The sequence below is a fragment of the Notamacropus eugenii genome, chromosome 3 (genome assembly GCF_028372415.1).
Source record: "Notamacropus eugenii isolate mMacEug1 chromosome 3, mMacEug1.pri_v2, whole genome shotgun sequence".
Taxonomy (NCBI): Eukaryota; Metazoa; Chordata; class Mammalia; order Diprotodontia; family Macropodidae; genus Notamacropus; species Notamacropus eugenii.
In genome coordinates, this window is record NC_092874.1 from 387,464,874 (window position 1) to 387,482,432 (window position 17,559).

The following is a 17,559-nucleotide window of genomic DNA, read 5'->3' on the forward strand; positions in this document are numbered from 1 at the left end:
ATAGAAGTCATAGTAGACCAGGAAGAGACATTAGAAATTAAGCCTCAAGGAGCCTCAAGGAGGAAACTGAGTCCTGTAACTTGCCAGAGATAATCCGGTACTTAGTGGTATCTTGGATTAGAATCCAAGTTTCCTAATTCCCGGGTGAGTGTTCTCTTCCTATTACACAATGCTGTCTCCCCAGTAGACCTCCCTTTCTTGGATTAGCTTCAGCATCTGCCCAGGGTTCCAGGATCCTGTATGGTTCTTTAATCTCACAATCTCTTGCTTTCCTCTAGCTCAGAATCTGCAAGTTCTCAAACTATCATGGTTGTTGATGGAGTCCTAATGGAGCTGCCCCCAGCCCCAATAATCTAACTTCATTACAGGCCCATTGTACCTACCTATCCCCTACCCCCCACGTCCTAAGTTCTTCATATATGCCTCACTACTCACTAGGACAATAAGTGTGTTCCTGAAACTCATAGTTCTCACAAAAACAACAGGCATGGGAACCCAGCCACTGCCTCTACCAAGTCATGACCCCCAGACCCATTCCCACAGAAACAGATGTGTTCTTGTAGTCAGTCACAATCACATCATCCATTCAGCCAAAGACAGGACCACAATATCTAACTATCTATCTTTTTTTTAAGGATTCAATCATTTCTTTTTAATGATAAAATATCACATTTTCAAAATAAACATAAGAACAGATAATGAATTAATGTAAAAGCCCTGTTGATTTCAAAGGATCTTTGTTCTCAAATGAGGTAAACAAGTAAATATATTGCTTAAATTCTGACTATCTTTTATATAATCTAACCTTAGGTAACTGAATTGCTTACTTAAATATATTTGTAGTTGACATTTTACATTTTAAAATATATTCTAACGATCTATCTTGACCAGACAGGACCACAATAGCTAGCCAATTGGAGGGCAGCATGGTCAAAATGTTTAACCACCAAACCATAGATGGGACCCCTCCTCCATTACCTAATCCCTTAACAAACTCCTCCTGCCTTTTGAATATTAATCATATTCCTATATTCTATGTAAAATTCTGTTATGCAATTGCCTCTTTACCCTAGAAAAATCCATCTTGCTTTCTCTGAAGTTGCTGGTTCCTCTTGGAACTTAGCCCGCTTCATGAGAAGCATCAATCTCAGTAAATGCCTTTACTTGGATTAGAGGTGGTCTGACTCTGAATTCTTTGAGTCAGTTCTGCCACAACACATCATGAAACCTCAACAATTTTTGGCATCCCTGGGTTTAAACCTCAACAGCAGTAACCAAAGCTGGGATGCTAGAAGGGGTAGCTTTACCTGTAGGGATTGGTCATTTATAGGTCTCATACTATGTGTATCTCCTAGAAGGAGCCCTGTTAGAGCTTCCCTATCCCCAAAGATAGGATTCCTATGGAACCAGTGTGGTACAGTGGATATACCACTGGATTTACAATAAGGAAGACCCAAGTTCAAATCCTGCCTCTTGTACTCAATAGCGGTGTGACTCTGGACAAGACACTTAACCCCTCTGGACCTCCTCTGTTCCTCACCTGTAAAATGAGCTTCTATTATCTGTTCTTTAAAGTCTCTTCTAGCCTTAAATCTATGATCTGTGTTCCCTTCTCCTTCTCCATGGCTGTTTCCAGAAGGAAATAGAGGCTAAGCTTAACAGAATTTACTCTTATTCTTTGTATTTGGTATCCAGGGGGTATTTCTTTCCCCCTCCCTACGCTTTCCCCCCTGGCTACTGAGTTGGGTTTGTCAGTCTGGGCTTTGTTTGTGAATTAGGCAGTCAACTGAGACAGGAACCCCAGAGCAGAGAGGTGCCTCCCAGAGTAATGAAATGTTCAAGTAAGAACTTGACACAAAATCATTGGCTCATAAAAATGTATTGCAAGGCACCTTTTGGTGTCTGTGTGTGTGACACTCAGGAGAATTAATTCAGTTGCTGGTGGAGAATGTGGGAAATGTGAGGACTGGGGGGAGTGGTAACAAGCAGGCTGTGTAGAGACAGAAGAGGGGAGGAGCAGAGGAGGGTCAATAACTAAGAATGAAAGACATAACTGGTGACTTTCAGATTAAAGAAGATGATAAAGGAAAATGCTTTAGTCAGAGGATCACAAGTTTTCCAGTTTGGAAAGAGAAGAGTCAGAAACCCTTCTAGAAAACTTGGAATTGGAGCTATGCCCAAAAAGTTATAAAAGTATACATAGCCTTTGACTCAGTAATGCCAGTACTAGGCCTATAGCCCAAAGAGATAAAAAAAGAAAAGAAAAAGACCTATGTACAAAAATATTGGTAGCAACTCTACTTGTGGTGCAAATAATTGGAAACTGAAGGAATGCCCATCAACTGAGGAATGGTTGAACAAATTGTGGTATGTGAGTGTAATGGAGTACTATTGGGGTATAAGAAATGACAAGTAGGATGGTTTCAGAAAAACCTACAAGAACTTACATGCACTTATACAGAGTGAAGTGAACAGCACCAGGAGGACATTGTACACAGTAACAGAAATATTTTATGATGACCAACTTAGTTATTTTCAGCCATATGGTGATGTGAGACAATTCCACAGGACTCAGGATGAAAAATGTTATCTACTCCCAGAGAGATATCTGATGGAATCTGAAAGCAGATTAAAGTATCCTTTTTTTTTTTACTTTATTTTTCTTGGTTTTTTTTTTTTTTGGTTTGTTTTCTTTCACAACATATCTAATATGGAAATATGTTTTGCATGACTATGCATATATAACCTATATCTAATTGCACTGGGGAGTGGGGTAAGATGTAGAATTTGGGACTCACATTTTTTTTAACAAAACAGAAGTTAAAAATTGTTTTAAATGCAATTTGAAAAAAACATATAAAAATTTTTACTTAAAAAAAGAAAACTAGGAAAGTTGCTGGCAAACACTCCCATCCAACAAGATTCCCCATAGGGATAGTGCCATCACCTCTGTGCTCTGCACAGGGGATGTCATTCCTAACCAATAGACAATAAACTCCTTGAGGTCAGAGAATGTTTCATTCATGTTTTAAGATCATCAACACAGTGCCAGGCACATAGTCAGTAGTTAATAAATATTTGTGGAGAGGGAGGAAGGAAAGGGAGGAAGGAAAAATCTATGCACCCTTCTCAATGCCACATCCGCTCAGACCTACCCCTTTCAATTTTCTTAATATTTCAACTCAACATCCCTTTGAACAGTTTCATTAACTGAGCAAATTTGATTTTGTATTCAGTGACTTGTAAGTGCACCGAGGCAGAGGCAGATGAGATGACATTTGGACCAATACACTCTTCAAATGATCCACGGAGACAGGCTTGTCACAGACGTCGCTAGAATGACTTGAGCCCTGAGCTTTCTGGAAAACTATTCTCTGGGCTGGAGAGGCTGAAAAGGAAGTGCTAGTCTACCAGATTTCTCCCTTTCCTCCATGAAGGACCCTAGGACCTCGCAACTCAAGGTGAGACTCAAATGGATGTGAATAATAGGCTGACTTCCAGCCTTTTCTTCACCACTCCCATTGCCCTATACTTTCTAAAGTCGTTTACTGAGAGTACTGGGCCAGGACTAGGACCTTGGGCCTAGTTCCAGCTTTACCAATATCTCACTGTGTGACTCCAGAAATTTAAACTCTCCAGGCCTCGATTTCTTCCGCTATGAAATGGTTGTTAGTAATGTCTACATCAATTGGCGCCCTTCATCTAACAAGTTTTCATTAAGTAACTACTACCTACAAGTTACTCCTCTAGAAGGATCCCTCTGTCGGAGATAGGGAATCATGGCTCCTGCCCTCAAGGGTGAAATACCACAACAGCTACAAGATGTGATGAGCCCCCTAGGATTCTGAGGATCAGATCACTTCCATCTGGAATCACGAGGGATGACTTTCAGAGTAGAGGGAATTTGAGCTGGTAGGACTTTGGCAGACAGAAATGAGAGAGGACATTCCAAGTAGAGGGAACTGCATAAGCAAAGCATAGAGGTAGGAAAACGTGGGGTGTGGAGCCCAGATTAGCTAAAGGATAGAGTATGTGAAGCATGTTGTGAGGCAAGACTGGAAAAGGAGACTAGAGCCTAATTGTGGAAAGCCCTGAATGCCGAGTCTAGAATTAGATCTTTACTCTATAGGAATAGAACGGAACTCACTGATAATTTTTGATTAGAGGCTGGGTTGTTATATACAGGATAGAGGGAGGGAGGAAGACATAGAAGAGGTGATATGGGCCTGAACTGTGGCAGTTGAAGTGAAAAGGAGTTGGATGCCTGAGATATTTCAAAGAAGGAAGTTATGGGACTAGGTGACTTGAGTGTGTAAGTCAAGGTACAGGGAGAAGACAAAGCCTGGGACAATGGGGGTGTCATCCACAGAAACAGGGCAGTTGAGAGAAGGAGCTGAGAAGATGAAGACCTCAGTTTTCAGACAGTCTGAGGTTGCAGCTGAGTGAGATATTCAGGTGCCAGTGTCCAGCCATCAGTGGGAGATGGGGCAGATCTGGAGGGATCCCACTGCAGAGATCAGAGCTGGAGGTATAGATTTATCCTCAGAATCAAGTTCAAGACCACATGAATTGCTGTGGAAAGGCAAGATGCTGTTAATACTCCAGCAATGCCATGGATTTCTCTTCAGTGGGCACATTCCTCCCCTGGTGTGGATCATAAATCATTCCACCTTCTTATTTGGTGCAGCTGTGGTTGAGGCCCTCCATTCAATTCAACAAACTTTCATTAAGTTCTGAGTATGAGCTGGGCACCATGCTAGATGCCATAGTTTGGAAGACAGAAGGAAACAGTCCCTGCCCTCAAGAAACTTTGACTCAATTCACTAATTCAATTCAATAGACATTTATTGAATGCCAACTATGATCCAGACACTGTGCTAGATGCTGGGACAAAAATCAAGAAAAGGTCTCCTGGAAGAGATATATACACAGATAAGGAAATGCAAACTAATTATCAGGAGAGATGGAAAACTAATCATTGGAGGATTCAGAAAAGGATTCTAGAAGGAAGTGGCTCTTAGGTCACATCTTGAAGAAAGCTAAGAATTTTAGGAGAGGAAAGGTGAAGAGGAAGTACATTTCAGTCACCAGGGATAGACGATCCAAAAGCATAGGATTTCATGTATGTGGAACAACAGGTAGGACAGTTTGGCTGAAAGATAAAGTGTATGAGTGGGAGTAATGTGAAGTCAGTTGAGAAAAGTAGGCTGGAGTTAGATTGGGCAGGGCTTAAATGCCTATGTGAGGTAGAAACATGGAAGAGGAAGCCAGTGAAGATCCTTGAGCTTGTCAAAGCTGTGTTAGATACACTGTATTGTTGATGGTGGTCCTTTGTTTTTGAAGAGGGCCAATGATGTCACAGTGATGCCTTGACTAGCATGTGTATTGGATTTAAGTGAGGCAGAGCTGTGTGAAGTCATCATCCTCACTCTTTCATCAAAGTCCAATGATAAAACAAAAGTCAAGATGACTGGAAAAGGTCCAGGATGCATTAGATGACCTTAGGGTCTTTGGTGCCTGACTGTGCTCCATAGCACCTGCTTCAGTTCCATTGTTGTAGTAGCTGTTAAAAGGATGGATTGGCTAAAGGAGAGGTTGGAATTAGGGAGACCAGTTAAGAGTCCATTTCAACGTTCCAGAGGAGAGGTGATGAGGTCCTGAACTATGAGGGGGTGCGTGGGAGAGACATTGTGAAAGCAGAATAATGATAATGATTTAAGTCGTTTTTCAGTCATATCCAACTCATTGTGACCCCATTTGAGGTTTTCTTGGTGAAGATACTGGAGTAGATTTCCTTCTCCAGTTTACTTTACAGATGAGGAAACTGAGGCAAACAAGATTTAGTGACTTGCCCAGGGTCACAGAGCTAGTAAGTATCTAAGGCTGGATTTAAACTCAAGTCTTTCTGAATCCAGGTCCAGCGTGCTATCGGCTGAGCCACCCTAGTTATGCTCAAATGAGAATGATAATAGCTAATATTTATATAGCACTCTAAGATGGCAAAGCATGTTACCTGTATTATCTCAGTTGATCCTCACAACCCTGGGAGGTAGGTGCTATTATTACGTTCATGTATAGACTAGTGAAGGGATGACTCAGTCATGTAGGGAGGAGGTCATGAGAGGGAGGATTTGAATTCAGGTCTTCCTGGCTCCAAGGCTGACCCTCTATTTGCTGTTCTGCCTTGCTTCAATAAATTTATCCAGGTGCATTTAGAATTGACATGATGGTTCAGAGAGGGATCCACCTGATATGCTCAGGGCCCTTTTCATGGTCTCTTGCCAGCCTAGCTCATGGACTGTCCATCTATTATCTCTCGATCTTACTACAGGACCCGCCTACTTTCTTTGACAGTCCTTCATCTCTATGATGGTGTCTTTACACCACTCCTTGTGCGTAATTCATCGCAGACAATACGCTACGGCCTATTTTCACCCACCATATGTCTCTGCCTTACCCTCTGGGTAACCTGCAATTTCGATTCTTCAGAGCTTGCAGGATTCCTTGATTCACACCCATATAATACCACCAGGCGAATATCAGTGTTAAGAAGATGGGTTTTTGTTCTGAGGGGAGAAGAGGGTAATTTGAGGCTGTTTGAAAGGTGCTGCATAACTTCCCAGAAGTAATCTTGTTCACCCTCTTCCTCTTAATCAGTTCCTGAGCCAAGTTATTGTCTATGTGCACTGTCTGTCTAAGATAATATATGTACTAATAGGCCAGTTCAGTTGTTCACCTAATTGCATATCGGAGTCTGGACACCAGACATTCTTCATCCGCTTGGTTTTTCCTGTGTGGATTGTTAGGCTGAACTCTTTTGACTGGTTGTGAATCTCATTTGGAAGGCTCTGCAGTGTTCCGGGGCATGAGACAATCAGCATGGTGCTACGTACAAATGGGAGCACATGGAGGATGTTGCCAACTCTAAGGAATCCCTCTTCCATTTGAAATCTCTCCTGGGACATCCTTCACAACAATGGTGAGCCCATTTTGCCTTTCTTGCTATTAAAAACCAAAGGGTCGTTCAGCAAAGTAGCTCTGAAGCTGGGTCTTTCAAGGAGTCTCCTAGGATTGTAATACGTACATGGGGCACAGGCTGTTGGAAGAAAACCTTTGAGGTAGAATTTCACTCTAACAAATCAAGTTGCTTTATAGTCAACAAACAATATGCACAGGAGAACCTTGTTGTTTCTGTGTTTTTCACTACATTGTGTAGTAACTCACAAAACAAAAGTGATACTATTATTATTGGCATCATTAATACTGGCAATTGGTTAAGAGGATGAGGGTGAAAATAGCATCTTCATCCTTTTAACCTGATTTCTGGTTACCCACTAGGGCTATCTAGTCCCTAAAAGAATTTTTACATTCTCTGTCTCTGTCTCTGTCTCTGTCTCTGTCTCTGTCTCTGTCTCTGTCTCTCTCTCTCTCTCTCCCTCTCTCTCCTCTCTCTGTGTGTCTCTCTCTCTTCCTCTCTCTTTCTCCCTCTCTCTCTCCTCCCCTCTTTCTACATCTCCCTCCCTCTTCCTCCCTCCCTCCCCCTCTCTTTCTCACTCTCTCTCCCTCCCTTTCTCTCACCCCCCCTCTTTCTCCCCCTTTCCTTCCCTCTCTCCCTCTCCCTCTATTTCAGTCTCCAAAGAATGCTAGAAATTAGAACCTTTCTCCACCAGAGGGCAAGATAACCATCCTGCCCCAAACATCCCTACCATCCTTTCACCACCTTCCAAATAATAAGGCAGAATCCCTTTAAAAACAGCCTTCTCCCTGAAAGATCTCCTGTCAGCCACTCCTGGAAGCCTACCCCCCACCCTCACTTCCTCGTAGAATTCAGCTTCTCTATGTAATTGCTGTCTAATGTGGTTCAGTCCTCAGGTTTACACACACACACACACACACACACACACACACACACACACACACACACACACACACACACACCATCTTCATCACATATCCCAGCATTGAGGGGGATACATGCATTGCTCCAGCCCCTAGGATTTCTTGGCCCCAACAGATGAGAATAAGGTGGAGATGTGTGTTGATAGAAAGGCTTGCTGTAACAGGCCCTCCAGGATAGGCTATGTTTCTCCCTTGTCGCCTGGGCAATGCTGAGGCAAGGGACCTGGGACAGACAATATCACAGAGGTCGTGGGGTGATCTTGGCCCCAATCCAACTCTGTTAATCGATTCTGCTGTGGGGGAGTAAGGAGGGAGGGTGGGATACAGACCACAGCCAAGATGGAAAAATGAGAATTCTTTTTCTCCCTCCCCTTTCCCTTCCCCAAGACGGCAAGCAATCTGATATAGGTTATACACATACAAACATATTAAGCATAAAGTCTTAGAAAAAATATCTTGGTGAATTGTGGGTAGTGGAAAGGGCAAAACATTTGGAACCACAAGATTTGGGTTCAGATGCTAACCCTACTGTTTTTTATCTCTGCATCCTTGGGCAAAGAATTTCTTTTCTCTAGACCTTACATTCCTTTCCATCAAATGAAAAATTTGACCTAGATGAGCTCTAAGGGCCCTTCCAGTGGGAAGGAATGTTCTGCAGTCCTAAACTTGGTAAAATGACACTATTTGACATAATAACAATTTGTTTTATAACTCTTTAATAAGTTTATCAAATATTATATCACTCATGTGAGTGTATGCATAGATACATGTGTGTAAATATATATGTATGTAAATATATATATGTGTGTGTGTATACGTATACATGTATCTGTGTATTACCCCTCTATGACCCTCCTCTCTTTACCTATGTTGTAATCTCCATGATGGCAGAGATTTTCTCTTATCTAAACTGTGTACCTAGCACAGTGTCTTGGTCTTAGTCTGCTCGTAATATCTATTTTGTTGCATAGTTGGAGAAATACAATGGAGCAGTGACTAGAGGGCTGGTCTTGGACTCAGATATTCATTTATTATGCCAGGTTTGGGGCATACAAAGACAAAAAAGAAAAGTATTAACTGTTCTCAAAGAGCTTCCCTTCAACTGGGGGAAGATAATTCAGAAACACTTTAATACATTTTTAAAATCTACATTATAAATACAAAGTGATGGGGTGGGAGTCTGAGAGACTATCAACTGGGTTCAAAGTCGGGTATTTGACCACATGTGGGCAAGTCACTGAACTCAGTATCAGGGCCCCCTCCTCTACCTCGGCTCTTTATAAGTGTGAATCAGCAGGTCTCAAAGAGCGATCTGAGGACCCTTGGGGGTCCCTAAGACCCTTTTAAGAGATCTACAGGATCAAAGCTACTTTTATAATAGTAACAAGATACTATTCACCCCTTAAAATATTTCTCCCTTTTCCAACAACGTGTCTATGTGAGGCCAAATTTTCTTTATATACTTCCACCAAAACAATCTATCACTGTAGACTGAGTGCAGAAGGAGATAGGAGAATCCAGCTCTCTTCTATTAAGGCAGACATTTTGTTCGCAATAAAATAAGTAAAACAATGCCACTCTTCTCACTAAGTTTGTTTTTGTTTTATAAAATAGAGTTCTTTTTCACAAATATATGTTATTTGTGACAAATAATTGTCATTGCTATATTTAATGAAGTATTAAACATTTAAAAATTTTATCTATTTTAATTTCTAAATATTTATAGCTAAAACCCCCCATAAGCAAAAGATCTTTGGGGACCTCAATAATTTCCAAGACTGTCATGGGGCCCTGAAACCAAAATGTTTGAGAACTGATGATTTAAATAACACATATAAGAGATCTGCAGCTGGGGAGGAAGTATCTATATTAGGAGTTCCCCTACTCAGATGAAATGACAGTTTTGAGATTTTCTGGACATTCCTTCCTCCCGAAAAAAAAAGGCAAACAAATTAAAGTTCTATAACTGAACCTTGGTTTGACAGTTAAACATCTAGCAAGGCCAAATGATCTTAGAAACTACAGATTTTCACTGACCAGAACAAGGAGATACAGCAAGTATCTGTAGGACACCAGGCTGAATGAGACTTGACTCCAGGACAGTGCCCTGGAAATTGGTCTTGAAAAAAGTATATCCCAGGTAGCATATTTTTCCCATGATCTGATCCTTTATTCTCAAAGTGGAATACAAGGGGTGGGGGTGGGGGTGGGGCTGAAGGCAGGGAGAGAAGGTTTCAGTTAGTGGAGGCTTCACATAGTTTAATGTGATCATTTAACCCCCTGAGGTCTTGGGAACATTGGGACACAGAGACTTCATATCCTAGAATTTTACTCTGATTCCCCTCCCGGGTGTGAGGATCCATCCAAGCTAGACTTTAAACCCAACAGTGAGAAGACTTCATAGAGTCAGCCCAGTTCCAGGAGGGTCACACCTTGCCTTGGTTCTGTACTTTTTAACGTTTCCTCTGTTTGGTGTTCAAAGCCCTTCATGATCTGACTTCTTCCTATCTTTCCAGTCTTCTTAGACCCTACTCCCATCTCCACATTCTGTGTTTGATGGCCCCCTGGAACAAGACATTCCATGTCTAGGCTCCAGTCATTTTTGCTGGTTTTCTCCCATCTTGGGAATTCTTTCCTTCCTCAGCCCTGCCTCCTAGGTCCCCTGCCCTGCTTCAGGTGCCAGCTAAAATTCTACCTGTTATAAGAAGTTTTTTTTATGCCTCCCTTCTATTGATTACCCCCAATCCATCCTGCATAGCTTCTGTTTATTATACATAGCTGTCTGTTTGTCTTCTCCCATATTAAGCTGTGGGCTACCTGAGAGGAGGGACTAGGTTTATTTTTGTTTAGGTTTTTTTGCTGTTTTTGTTGTTTTTTGCTGTCCTTTGTCTTGCTTAATAAACGCTTCTTGACTGACCAACTGCCTTCTCCCTCTTCAAATCTTTGCATATTTACTTCTCATTGCATGAGTTGTATCTTCTCACGGGCAGAGAATGTTTCATTTTTATTCTATTTTTTAACTTATATTTGTTTATTCACTTACTTTTTATCTCCCAACCCTTAGCAATAACTTTGAAGCCTTGTAAGCATTGAACGGATTTTTATAGAACAGAATTATCCTAAAGGTGAAGCCTGGAGAGGGCAGGAGCCCTTTCACTTTCACTTAGCATAGTGCTGAACGGCGGGTGCCATGTTCAGTGAAATGTTTAAGAAATGTGCAAAAGTATTACCAATGGAGGACTGGGACAACTGTTATGTGGTTGTGCTGCTTGCACTATAGTGTGGCAGATATTGGGGCCCCTCTGGAATATTTCCAGGTTTGAACCAAGATCTCCCTGCCTCCTCTTCTGTGACCCCTTGAGTCTGCCCTCCCATCTGATTCCAACTGGCCCAGGCCTTGCCTGGCTTTCCTTCCATGTCAAGGATGAGGAAGGGCTAGATGGGAGGTGTTAAGTTAACCCTTTGTCCCTAAGAATTCTTCTCCCTGCTGTGCAGGGGGATCGGTAATTCATAGGAATCCCTTTAAATGTCAGTCTGGCACCCCTGCTCTGCCCTCCCCAGCTACGATTCCCAGGATCACACTTCAACCTTTAGTACTATTTGCCATCAGCCTCAGCTCTGATCCCTCTGTTACCCAACAGAACAGTTTTGATTGGCACCCTCTGAAGTGACAGCCTGTCTTCCTCTGATTATCAGAATTTTTCTTTCTTGAAAAGAGGAAGGGGGGAAAGGGGGGAGGGAAACCCACCAGCCTGACAGGCGTGTTGAAGCCAGAAGGACTGATAAAAGGTCTCTAGATAACATCGCTCTCCTGGGTTGATTTAATAAACCTATGGTTATAGTTTGTCAAATCCTCTTCATGCTGACTGCCAGGTAGAATTGAAATAAAATAATTTAGAGAAGGGGAGGAGAGAGGTGAAGGTATGGAGGAAGAGACAGAGATGGTCTGGTTGGAATAACAGTGACTTGATTTAAATGTCAGCGCCAGCTGGGGGCAGCTGCAGATCCATGGCTGTGCTTATTCCTGAGCTGATATAAAATCTCTTGTGAGCTTTACAGCAGACCTGGCCTGGGTCTGGGCTTGAGCCTGAGCCTAGGCTCTTCAATGAGCTGTAACTCAGAATTTTTTTGTGCCACAAACCATGTTCAGGACAAATTGTTCAAAAGGAACCCTCTGTTATGTGGAGAGACAGGGTCAGGTCACCACCAGATGTGAGACATCAACATGAGCCTGCATCTTGGAAGGCTATTACTTCAGGGTGAGCTGGGGGAGAAGTTCACTCCAGCCTGAAATCTGGCAGCTTCTTATTTTAACTAATTATTCCTACTTAACTAGATGCTAAACTCTAATTTCTTTTGATGCTGCTGAAAGATTGAAAGGTGATGTCAGCACCCTCTAACTTCAGTAGCCAGGGTCAATGCCCAGATCACCCTGTCCTAGTTACAGCTCTGTAAGTGAGCTCAGTCCTTCCAGATTGACATTTGAAGGGATTCATATAAGGCAATGATCACCTTGTATGACAGGAAGAAGGATCTAGAGAGGGACATTCTTACCCCAAATCTGTCAGCTGTTGGGGCTGGAGGTCACACGGATGCTTATATAAAGATGTGATTTGTTAGTACAGCCCTGAGGTGGAGTGGAAGACTTATGGGCCTACAAATCACTTCTTAACTCGCTAACTCATTAGAATATGCCGAATACCAAATAGTTCTTAAGCATGCTAATCACTGATTTTAAAGGATTATTGCAGTAAACCATAATTAACCGTTTATAACAGCAGTTTGGGCTTAATTAGGCTCTAGTGAGCTCCAGGGTTTCTTAGGAAATGGAGAGCCAATTGCCAGGTCACTGAACCCATGGTCTCCCTCACTTTCTCTTTGTTTCCAGCCTCTGACCCCAACACAGACTACTGGATAATCCAGCTACGGAGTCTCGCCTTCCATTTGTTCCCTTAGCCCAACGGTGTTGAAATGTCAGTATTTTCAGTGGTTTTACTCGAATACACTCTCAGCTTCATCTGACCAACACCATGAGAGACAAATGAAGTGTAAGACTCAGTTCTAGCGTGTTCTCTCTCTCTGTCTCTCTCTGTCTCTCTCTATCTCTCTCTGTCTCTCTCTGTCTCTCTCTCTGTCTCACGGTCTCTGTCTCTCTCTGCGTCTCTCTCTGTGTCTCTCTCTCTGTCTCTGTCTCTCTCTCTTTCTCTCTGTCTCTCTCTTTAAGCAAAGGAAATTCTACAAACCCTTTCATCTACTCTTACCATCACTTCAAAATGATTCTTCTTCTGTTACATCTAACTTTAAGTGGAGCATTTTTGCAGGGAGATTCCCCTCCCCACCCTTACCACCTCAGCAGAAGTGTTTTTTTTCTTTTCTTTTTCTTTTTCTTTTTTTTATTATTATTTTTTAATGTTTAACAATCACTGCCATACAATTGAGATTTTATCCCCCCCACACCTACCCCCCACAACCCCCCTCCCTCCCCACGACTGCATACAATTCTGTATAGGTTCTACATATACTTTCCTATTGAGTATATTTTCACTATAGTCATGCTATGTAGTCAGACTAAAATAAATGAAAGAAATCATATAACAAATCAAAACATGATACACAAACACATACACATACACAAACATGATCTGCTACATTTTGTGAATGACTTCCATATTTCTTTCTCTGAGTGTGGAAGGCATTTTGCCTTGAGAACCACCTTTGGGATTTTTTTTTTTATAAGAAGTTTTTGTGTTATTACAAAAATCCAAGTCTACCAGAAAAAACTCTCACACACTGTGGTCGTTGCTGTGCACAAAGTTCTCCTGGTTCTGCTCCTTTCACTCAGCATCAGGTCATATAAGTCCTTCCAGGCCTCTCTGAAGTCTTCTTGTTCATCATTTCTTATGGCACAATAGTACTCCATTACATTCATATACCATAATTTATTCAGCCATTCCCCAATTGATGGACATCCCCTTGACTTCCAGTTTTTGGCAACTACATAGAGTGCTGCTATAAATATTTTTGTACATGTGGGACCCTTTCCCATTTTTATGATCTCTTGGGGATATAGTCCTAGTAGCGATATTGCTGGGTCAAAGGGTATGCACATTTTTGTAGCCCTTTGGGCATAGTTCCAAATTGCTCTGCAGAATGGTTGGATGCGCTCGCAGCTCCACCAACAATGAATTAGTGTTCCAACTCTCCCACATCCTCTCCAGCATTTATCATTTTCTTGTTCTGTCATGTTTGCCAATCTTATAGGTGTGATGTGGTACCTCAGAGTTGTTTTGATTTGCATCTCTCTAACCGATAGTGATTTAGAGCATTTTTTCATATGATTATAGATAGCTTTAATTTCTTCCTCTGAAAATTGCCTGTTCATATCCTTTGACCATTTATCAATTGGGGAATGACTTGTATGATTATACATATGAGTCAGTTCTCTATATATTCTAGAAATGAGGCCTTTATCCCCGAGCTTAGCTGTAAAAATTCTTTCCCAATTAACTACATCCCTCCGGATTTTGGTTGCATGGGGTTTGGTTGTGCAAAAACTTCTCAGTTTAATGTAATCAAAGTTATCCATTTTGCATTTCATAATGCTTTCTATCTCTCCTTTAGTAAAGAATTCTTCCCTTCTCCATAGATCTGATAAATACACTATTCCTCGCTTCTCCAGTTTATTCATGGTATCAGTCTTTATACCTAAATCATGTACCCATTTGGACTTTATTCTTGTGTACAGTGTCAGGTACGGGTCTATGCCTAATTTCCACCACACTGTTATCCAGTTTTCCCAGCAATTTTTGTCAAACAATGAGTTCTTATCCCAGAAGCTGGGGTCCTTGGGTTTATCAAACAGAAGGTTGCTATATTCCTTGCCTACTGCATCTTGAGTGCCAAGTCTATTCCACTTGTCTACCTCTCTGTTTCTTAGCCAATACCAAGTGGTTTTGATAATTGCTGCTTTATAGTACAGTTTGAGGTCTGGTAGCGCTAGGCCACCTTCCCAAGCATTTCTTTTCATTAGTCCCTTTGATATTCTGGACCTTTTGTTTTTCCAAATGAATTTTGATATTATTTTATCCAGCTCTAGAAAATAATTGTCTGATAGTTTAATTGGTATGGCACTAAATAAGTATATTAATCTAGGTAGAATTGTCATTTTTATTATATTAGCACGGCCTACCCATGAGCAACTAATGTTTTTCCACTTACTTAAATCTGACTTTATTTGTGCAAAAAGTGTCTTGTAATTGTGTTCATATAATCCCTGGGTTTGTTTTGGCAGGTAAACTCCTAAGTATTTTATACTGTCTACCCTAGCTTTAAATGGGATTTCTCTTTCTATCTCTTGCTGTTGGATTTTGTTGCTAATATATAGGAACGCAGAAGATTTGTGTGGGTTTATTTTGTAACCTGCAACTTTGCCAAAGTTGTTTATTAATTCAAGTAATTTTTTACTTGAATCTCTGGGATTCTCTAGGTAAATCATCATATCATCTGCAAAGAGTGATAACTTAGTTTCTTCTTTGGCTATTCTTATTCCTTGAATATCTTTATCTTGTCTAATTGCTACAGCTAACATTTCTAGTACCATATTGAATAATAGTGGTGATAATGGACAACCTTGTTTCACCCCTGATCTTATTGGGAATGCATCTAGCTTATCCCCGTTGCATATAATGCTTGCTGAAGGTTTTAGATAGATACTGCTTATTATTTTATGGAAAGTTCCCTTTATTCCTACGTTCTCCAGTGTTTTTAGTAGGAATGGGTGTTGTATTTTGTCAAAAGCTTTTTCTGCATCTATTGAGATAATCATGTGGTTTTTGTTAGCTTTGTTGTTGATGTGATCGATAATGCTAATAGTTTTCCTAATATTGAACCAGCCCTGTAATCCTGGTATGAATCCTACCTGATCATAATGTATTAATCTCGTGATAAGATGCTGTATTTGTTTTGCTAAAATCTTATTTAAAATTTTTGCATCTATATTCATTAGGGAAATTGGTCTATAATTTTCTTTCTCTGTTTTGTCTCTTCCTGGTTTGGGTATCAAAACCATATTTGTATCACAGAAAGAATTTGGGAGGACTCCTTCTTCCCCAATTTTCAAAAATAGTCTATATAGTATTGGAATTAACTGTTCTTTAAATGTTTGATAGAATTCACTTGTGAATCCATCTGGCCCTGGAGATTTTTTCCTAGGGAGTTCATTGATGGCTTGTTCAATTTCTTTTTCTGAGATGGGGTTGTTTAAGTATTCAACTTCCTCTTCTGTTAATCTGGGCAATTTGTATTTTTTAAAATATTCATCCATCTCGTTTAGATTATCGAATTTGTGGGCATAAAGTTGGGCAAAGTAGTTGCTAATTATTGTTTTAATTTCCTCCTCATTGGAGGTGAGTTCACCCCTTTCATTTTTAATATTAGTAATTTGATTTTCTTCTTTCTTTTTTTTAATCAGATTGACCAAAGGTTTATCAATTTTATTAGTTTTTTCATAAAACCAACTATTGGTTTTATTTATTAATTCAATAGTTTTCTTAATTTCAATTTTATTAATCTCTCCTTTGGTTTTCAGTATTTCTAATTTGGTATTTACTTGGGGATTTTCAATTTGTTCTTTTTCTAGCTTTTTCAACTGCAAGCCTAAGTCATTGATCTCCTCTTTCTCTATTTTATTTATGTAAGCATTCAAAGATATAAAACTTCCCCTAATAACTGCTTTTGCAGTATCCCATAAGTTTTGGTATGTTGTCTCACTATTGTCATTCTCTTGAATGAAATTGTTGATTGTTTCTATGATTTCTTCTTTAACCCAACCCTTCTTTAGAATTAGATTATTTAGTTTCCAATTGATTTTTGGTTTCTCTTTCCATGGCCTTTTATTACATGTAATTTTTAATGCATTATGATCTGAAAAGGATGCATTGATTATCTCTACCTTTCTGCACTGGATTGTGAGATTTTTATGTCCTAGTACATGGTCAATTTTTGTAAATGTTCCATGTACCGCTGAGAGAAAGGTATATTCCTTTCTATTCCCATTTAATTTTCTCCAAAGATCTATCATATCTACCTTATCCAGAGTTTTATTTACCTCCTTAACCTCTTTCTTGTTTATTTTGAGGTTAGATTTATCGAGTTCAGAGAGGGGGAGGTTGAGGTCCCCCACTAGTATAGTTTTGCTATCAATTTCTTCCTTCAACTCCCCCAACCTCTCCTCTAAGAATCTGGATGCTATACCACTTGGAGCATACATGTTTAGTAATGATATTGCTTCATTGTCTATGGTGCCTTTTAGCAGGATATAGTTTCCATCCTTATCCCTTTTGATTAGATCTATTTCTGCTTTTGCTTTGTCTGAGATTAGGATTGCTACTCCTGCCTTTCTTACATGAGCTGAAGCGCAATATATTCTGCTCCATCCTTTGACCTTTATCCTATGTGTATCCCCCCGTCAGAAGATTTTTTTCTGGAAGTAAAGAACCAGAAACAAAGTAGGAGTCAATCTGCTGGGAAATTGCTGAACAGATGTGGTGGATGAATGTAATGCAATATTATTATGCTGTAAGAAATGATGGATAGGAGGAATTAGGATGCAGGGAGATAGCAAGTTTCTTGCTAGCCAAAATACAGTCCCAGAGCAAGGGG